The sequence below is a fragment of the Heterocephalus glaber genome, unplaced genomic scaffold, assembly GCF_053883595.1.
Source record: "Heterocephalus glaber isolate CG9 unplaced genomic scaffold, H.glaber_assembly_v1.0 deba00001666, whole genome shotgun sequence".
Taxonomy (NCBI): Eukaryota; Metazoa; Chordata; class Mammalia; order Rodentia; family Bathyergidae; genus Heterocephalus; species Heterocephalus glaber.
This window is the reverse complement of record NW_028258406.1, coordinates 21750177-21758533: the sequence shown is the minus strand read 5'-3', so window position 1 is coordinate 21758533 and position 8357 is coordinate 21750177. Positions and strand designations below refer to the sequence as shown.

General features: G+C 42.1%; 1 long non-coding RNA gene across 1 annotated transcript; it reads left to right on the top strand.

Annotated features, from left to right (window-relative positions):
• The first annotated feature begins 2660 nt into the window (after window positions 1–2660).
• LOC147822284 (uncharacterized) lies at window positions 2661–4767 on the top strand. The gene is made up of 2 exons (XR_015445915.1): window positions 2661–3328; window positions 4259–4767. It is a non-coding gene; the product is annotated as an uncharacterized LOC147822284 (long non-coding RNA).
• The last annotated feature ends 3590 nt before the right edge of the window (window positions 4768–8357 follow it).

The following is an 8357-nucleotide window of genomic DNA, read 5'->3' as shown; positions in this document are numbered from 1 at the left end:
CTATTCAGCCTCTCAAATTAAATGTAGAAAAAAGATAAAGGTTTTTGTTTGTTTCTGAGAATAGCTCCATTTCTATTACAAATCACATTAAAATATATTTTGGAGCCGAGACGATACATTCAAGAACTAGTCTATCTAAGATAACTTTTACTGTTCAAGTACATAGGAATCCATGCCTATTAAAGACCAACTTTCTGATCATCTATCATCTCAGTTGTCTGAGAGGAGGCCCGACCTTTCACCTTCTTTTTACACTTTTGTCTAAATAAAATAAACTTCATAACTATCCTCAGAAGAAACTCATACAACCCTGTGGTGGTAAAATTGTTACAGGAAATAATACCGGAGATGAAATATGAAATATTATATCTCCCAACCTGTTATTTGTATGATATACCGAGTTCTTGCTCTCTAGAAATTGAAGAATGAGTCCTAGGAACAATGGAGGTTTTAGTAGGAAGATATTTATTGATAGAAAAGCTCCTGAGGGGCAGGAGGGGTCCTGAGTAGGCAGCCCAGGAACCCCGCTTTACAGAGGACTTTCATAGGGTAAAACCCTCATGGGTACAAGGTGGGCCACAGCCATGAACATCCAATAAGGTTAAAAGTATAGTCACTTAGGTAATGGTGGTCCAATTGGGAAATGAGTCACATAATAAGCGTGGATGGAAAGAACAGATTCCTCTAGGAAGTGATGGGTCCAGAGGTCTCTGATCACCCACCAGGGTGGTTGATGTCTATCTAGACTTCATTAGATCCACTGTTTGTTCTTTGAGGAAGTATGTAGGTCTGGTCATCTTGTCTTTAATCTTGAGGCCTGGTTTTCAGCTGATGTGTCTCCAGTGCAGCTGTGGCATGTTTCACCTTTGTCCTGACCTCTCGAGGACCTAGTGCTATCTGAGTGCCTTTAGTATTTCTACCTAGCTCATCTATCTATAATAAAATGACATTTGTATCAAGTACTAAAAATGGAGAGAAGGGTGACAAAGAACCAGCAAAAGGAGTGCACTGAGCTAATTGAGGCACAGGAAACAGGACTACAGAGGCACACTTAGTGACATGGCACAGTGCTCCATTCATACTATGAGTGAGTTAACACTTCCCAGTGAGCATCCTCGCTTCTGCTCAAGAGTGACCTTGCTTTCCTATTTCCTATTTATAAACAGACTTGTTATAAAAGCATCTTTAGTCCCCTTTTTTAGGTGAAATTAAATTTTCCTGGTTAACAAAGACACACACAGTAGAAATGGGCACACCTGTTGTCCTGAATATGAGTATTTTTATGTCAGGTGCTTGATTTTACTTAACTAAAGGGGAGACGAAAATACTCATAACTACTCTGCAGTCACAGGGTATCCACATTATACAGTACAGTAAAACCTCAGATTGTAACTTATTCTGTGAGTGTTCCACAAGAAGAGCAAACATCCCTAATAAATTTTAATTTGATAAATGAGCAATGTCTTGCAATACAGTAGTACATGATGCCAAATGTACATGATCACAAATGAGCCAATGGTTCCTCTCTCTCTCTCTGCCTTGCTGCAGGATTGTGGGTAATTATCTCCCAACAGCAAGGGGTTATGGAGGAGATCTCATTTACAGAGCAGAAGGAGAAAAAGGCAAAAGAATCCCTCATGTCAAATGAGAAACACAAGCTTGTTTCTGGAACAATTATTACTGTTTGAGTACTCAAGTAGTGAGGAAAATAATGGGGAAAGATACAGGAAAGTAAAGGATGTGAGACAGACTCCAGGAACACATATGCAAAGATACTAGGAAAGGACAAATGTGGAGTATCACTCCTAGGTATTGGTAGAAATCAGAAGTGTTGTACCCACAGCCAAACAGGAAGAAAACATCTCTGTGATACCAGTATATTGGCTTGGACCTGGAGAGTGGCCTGGCCCCCTTGACACTGAAAGATAGATGGCATGGTGCACTAAGAGGAATGATGAGTGACAGAAGGGGTTCTTGAAAGGGTGATTTCAGGCTGGGATGATGAACAGAACAGAAGCATGGACGTGAGGGATGCACTAGAAACCTCAGAGACATGAGAACCATTTGGGGGAACCAAGGCCCTGGTGGATCCTTCTGTGGAAAAACTGAGCTTTGTCCTTGACCTGAGCAGTCATCCACAGTGTATGTGTTACCCAGTGACCATGGAAAGAAGGAGCATAAGGAAAGGGCTAGAACCTTTGGACGATGGATGCTGGAACTAACCTTTGACTCTGCTTCCTCTTCCTGCCTTCTTCATCCTCAGTGTCCCAAGGTACAGCTAATACACTATTCCTTCTCTCTCCCCTACATCCCTTCTTCCACTCAGTAAAGTCTGATTCCTTTGTTACAAATCCGCAGATCCCACACTCATTTGAACCACCCAGTAATGTTCATGCACTTGAGGCAATTAGAAGTTACATTTTCAATCATGTCAAATATTTCAATACATTTTTAACTGTATGAAAGAATGCCTGATAAGTGAATACCAGCATCTTCCTGGATTAGAGGCTAAAATCCATGTTCTTCAGCACAGTTAGAGGCCTTCCACCACCCCACTGATCCCCCTGCTTACCTCACTGGACTTAATTGACCTACACAACAGGTTTCTCACCTGAGCATTCTTGCTTAAATTGTACCTCTCCCCACATGCCCCCTACCACTTGTATTTTATTTTGTTTTGAGACCAGGTCTCCCTAAGCAGTCCTAGCTGGCCTGAAACTTACAATCCTCCTTGCTTGGCCTCCCTAATGCTGAGATTACAGACATGCAACACCATGCCTGCCTCCTTACTTCTTTTTCACCTCATTAACCTCCATTCCTCCATAAATTTTCAGATCAGAAAGTATCTCTCCTGGTTATTCCTAGTCTCCTACCCATTCCCAGCCTGGCTGCACAAGGTGCCCCTCTGAGTCCTCTTAGGACATTATTTTTAAGTTCATCTGCTGCACTTACATCCTGTCTGTCGGTATCTCTTCAAAGAGCTTCTAAATTCCCTGAGGACATAGATCATCTTAGACTCCACAAATAAAGAGGGAAGCAACCTCTATAGCATTCATGCTTTTGACAACAAGAATATTCTTTAGCTTGCATGGTGTGTGTAGAGAATATTTTGGAAGCAAGGGGACAGATCATGTGGTCTTCTATCTCTTTTTCATCTCCACTCTTCTGCTCTTAACTTGGTTCTGACATTGCTATGGTGATCAACAGTCATAGAACACATACTTAAGTATTCTCTTGCCATGAAGATGCAGAATATGAAGGGTTTGTCACATCTCCTGGTCACACCTCAGAAGTAGAGAGCTTATCTTTCAGGTGATCAGCCATCAAGGTAGGGCACTGTAGACTGGGAATGTGTGTGCAAGTGTACATGTGTGTGTGTGTGTGTGTGCGCGCGCGCCCAAGTGCTCTTCCATGCCTACTTATAGCAAGAGCATAATGGGAAAATGTGGGCTAAATATGTCATTAGCTGGTTGTTTGATGGCCACATAAATGGATATAAGCTTTCTTAAAAGCAATTTAGTACTGACCATCATTAAAACTTCAATGTATTTGTGAACTTATGGCCATAGATCTCACATATAAAAACATAGTTACAGACATGAAAGGACAAATACATGGGTATGCTTCAGATTTAGACCCAATGGTCATTGATAAGACCACTGTTAGTGATCTTAATACTCTAATGGTTATTAATCACCTAATCTAATGGTCATTAATAGGTGATCGATGAAGTCATTAATAAGAAAGTAACTAAGAATCCCCGAGTAGCTATTTATGATTACCATAGGCCATAAAATTTAATAATCTCTATTTCTCTTGGTGTGACATCCACATATATATGAATACTTGTATATATGTACTATATACATACATATATGCATATTTAAGTAAAAGTAAATATTATTTAAAAATCAATCAAACTGTTTTAGTGATGGTTATCCTTATCCCTGGGTGGTGAAATAAATGATATAACTGTTTTTACCTTTATACTTTCCTAATGCAAGTTATTTCAACTGTCATAAGACAAAGCATGAGAGGAATCTGGTCAAGTTTGGTAGAGAGGATTATTATACAAAAGTACAAGGTTTTCAAGACAAATAGAACTGCCTTTTCCACCCTTCTTAGGAGAGGGATTTACAAGATGTACTTTTAGCTGAATGAGATAATTTAGAATAGAAAATGGAAAAAGAACGCATCATTGCTTAAGTACATGACTCTTTTCTTCTCAATATAATTCCTTAATTTTTTTCTTCTGAAGCCTCAGGACCTGCTATAAACTGAAAGTTCAACCATATAATTTCATGGTATCCTCATTCTCCAGCAGTGGCACCTCAGGTTTAAAGGAGTTCTATTCAAAACTCAATACCAAGGAGAGCCTCTGTGGATGATCTCCCTTCTTCCCCCAACCTCCTTCAAAGGTGACACCTGTTGTGATGAGACTACAACATGGTATAAAGAATTCATGGTAGGTTGTTCAGCCCACAACCTACCTCCTGTCGAAGTAACAGAGGGAACAGAAAGTATAAGACAATGCATTGAGAGGAAAGATCAAACTCAGGAGGACCCAAACTAGGTTTGCAAAGCATGCATTGATGACCTGGTCCAGGACTATGAAGCACACTTTGGAAATAAAGACTCAATACCTTATTAAAATGTCACTGGAGAAAACCATAACACGTACAAGAGTCCAGAAATCAGAAGACAACCAATTGATTACCCACAGGAGCTAATTATCTTATTATTTTTAATAAACACTCTCCTAACTTCCTCCTTTTGCCTGTGGTTTCATTCTTCGTCTTTGTAAGACAAAGAGCTTGCCTTTGTACAAAATTAACTTCTTCAGTTGGACCCTGGCTCTACAGCCATCTGTATGCTATGTAAAGGGACTTCTTTTGGTCACATCACCCTAAATGTTGTGATTATAGTGATAATATATTTATAGTAATGGCACCATTGGGCTGGGTACCTCACTCCCTCCAACATTTTTAATAAAGTAGGCTTTTTTTTGTGACAGGTTCTCGCCACATAGTTCAGGCTGGCCTCAAACTCACTATGTAGCCCAGGCTGGCCTTGAACTCATGGCAATCCTCCTGTCTCAGCCTCTCGAGTGCTGGAATTACAGGCATGCACCACCATGCCTGGCCTCAAAGTAGGTATTTTTGACATCATTGATGAAGAAGTTGAGGCACAGAGAAGTTTTGTGGCTTGCTCAAGGTCACATAGCTACCAAGGAGCAGAGGTAGGATATGGAAAGGGAAATGATTTATAAATTCAAGAAAAATGGATTAGTTGACCACTCCACCCAAGCCTGTAGTAGTTCTGAAATCCTGGACAGCTTTCCTACCTTTCTGTTTTTCAGTTTTATCATTGGTAAAATCTCAGATAAACAAGGTGGGTATAGGGCTGGGGGTTTAGCTCAGTGGTACTGCACCTACCTCACAAGTGCAAGGTCCTGAGTTTGATTCCGGTACTGGAAAAAAAACAGCAACCCAACAACAACAAAAAAACAAGGTGGGTATAAAGCACTTAGTTCAATCCCTGGCAAATGTGTGTTTATACAGGTTAGCAATAACAATTATTATCATTTCCCTACCATTATTGCTATATCACGTAGAAATCCTTGCCTGATAGCAAAAATCTGGGCTCCAGCTGCTCTAGCTGTTTCTGGGGCCCCTTCTTTCCACATGATCTCACCAGCCTAGCCAGCATCTGGGAAAGGAGAACATTATGGCTTGGATAAATGTCATCTAAAGGCCCATATGCTAAAGACTTGGTCACAGGAACCAGGGCCTAGTGGGAGGAAGTCAGGTCATTGGGGTTTGACCTAGAGGTAGATGCTGGGACCTGTGTCTCTCTTTCACTTCCCAGCCGCTGTGAGGTGAGCAGTTTTGCTCTGCCCTCTGTACCATGATGTACTATGCTTCCATAAGCCCAAAGCAACAGGGCCAAGTGACCATGGTCAGATACCTCTGAAACAATGAGCCAAAATAAACTCCTTTCAAGTTGATTTGTCTCATCATTTGTCACAATGATGAGATGCTGACTAACACAGAGACACTCTCGGTTCTTTTTGTCTGAGGGTGGACACTCCTGTTTTTCTTCAGAGGTGAACTTTGCGCCTGGAGATGGACCAACTGATTAGAATTTTGCAGTAGGAAAAGATCCCAGTGTTCAATTTCTGTCATTTTACAAAGAAAATGAAGCTCAGGATGGGTAAGTGATTTGCTTAGCAGATTATAATGGGCCTTTTTCCTTCTCCCACATTGGTCTTTTTAATGTCTTCATTTTATCTGTTAAATGACACATGGAGCTGCTCTGGACTCCCTTTCCCTCTTGCCTGTGAGCCTGTCTCACAACGTGTACCTCAGTGAGATCTCCCAGCTTGTGTTGCTGCTGTGTCCTCAAGATCTTAAAATCAGACAAGCTGAGTGCCTGAGGTAAAGGTGACATCCATTTCCATGGGAGTCAGTCACCTCACCTACCTTCCTGCCACTGGGGGCTCCCTCCAGGGAAGGAAGACACCTCACCACAGTCAAACTGGTCTTGCTCTCAGCTCATCAGAACTGTGCCCTTTCCTAGCACAGGGCTTGACTTTATTTACTGCGCTTTAAGTGTTTCCCATGCCCTTGGGGGCTCCAAATGAAAGACTCCTTTGCTCTATCTAAATCAGGAGGGTTTAGGCATAGGCACAGGCAAGGGTGGGGGGCTTTGAAAGTGCCCTCACAGACTCTCTGATGCGGCTGGGCTACATCTGTGATCAGATTGACTTCAGGCAGTAGGAATTTTCTGGCTTGCTGTTTTGTTGAATAAAGGCACAGGAATTAGAAAACAATGTAGTTGGAGAAATGAGCATATTTTACTTTTATTAACAATTATTGGGCCTTAGAATACAATTCCCAAAAACATAGCACCTTGGAAACTGAGAACATTGCAGAAGCAGAAAGGTCACTACCTGATCTTCCCCAGCCTTTCCATGTGAGAACTGAGCGTAAAGAAATCCTCTGGCCTGCCTCTTGAGGAAAGGTCATAAGACCCTCCTGGAGCAGGGGTCCTGCCCTATGGCTGGGGCCAAGGAGATCGAGTGGACAGACCTTGCTGGGCCCCTGCCCAGTTTATCACCATCAGACCCCACCCTTTTGTCCAACCATACTCCGTACAGTCTCTTCTTCATGGAGCCTAAGCATAAAAATGCAGTTTTTCCTGGGCATTTAGAGCTTCATTTCTGAACGTTCTTGTGTCATTTAAAACTTTGGTTAAATAAATTTGTTATGCTTTTCTGTAGTTAGTGAGTCCTTTGCTATTGGAAGCCAACCATAACCCATGTGAAAGGCAAGAAAAAAAATTACTTTTTCTCTACTACACCATCATACTTTGCAAGTATTAGGAATTTGGGGGAGATCATATACTCCTCCCACACAGCAAAGTGAAGATTTGCTGATAGTCTGTCCACAGCCACTAGTATCCTTGGGGGCTTCCCCAGGCACCACCAAAACTGCTTGGCATAAAGGCAAAGTCAAATGTGTTATATACTCTGGTAAGGGAGAGTCCAAAACTCAGAGTGTCTTGGAAAACAGGGGGCAAAGTAGGGGGTGGCTGAGGGTTTGAGTTCTGAGTTAAGTAAGTTTTTGATGTGGGGATGAGTTAGAATTGGGAAAGTTTGGGACCTTATAGTTTAGGATCAGGCAGGTAAGGATTTGGGCTATACTGATGATCCTGAGAGGGGGTTTAAGTAGACTGCATTGTGGGAAGTTCCACAAACAATAAAGTGACCTGTAGTCTTCTCTTCCCAGGGTTCCTGTGGCAATGGAGTCAGTGATGCAGAAGGTACAGGAGCAGTTGTGGGAAGACTGGCAAGGTACTGCAGGCACATGGATGGTCCCTGCTCTTCCCAGGGCCCCCAGGAATGCCTTTGTGGCATCTTGTCCTCTGTCTTCATGACTAGCTTCCCTCTTGCAAGTTCCTATCTCATTGAGCACAGGCATCTTTGGAACCAGTGTTTTCAGACAACTTGTATCATAAACTCCCCTTCTCTTCTTTCTCTCTTGGACACAGACTGGCCAAGTTTGAGATGAAGAAGGCAAGAGGTTCCTGGGCACCTGAAAGGTGCCTGAACATTAGGCCTTCAGTGCACACGAGGAAGCATCCTGACCAGGTGGCAGGCCCCTGGGAACCTGTTGCATCCTTAGGGCCCCCCAGCTTCCCTGAGGCACCAGCGATCTGCTGCTGGGGCAGCCTGATCAGTCTCAAAGGGTCCCTGAAAATTTCAAAACTTGTCAGACTTAATTTTATAAATGTATATTTGACAAATTAAAATATATTTAAAGTAGTAAATATGTAGAGAAAATTTCCCTTTTGCA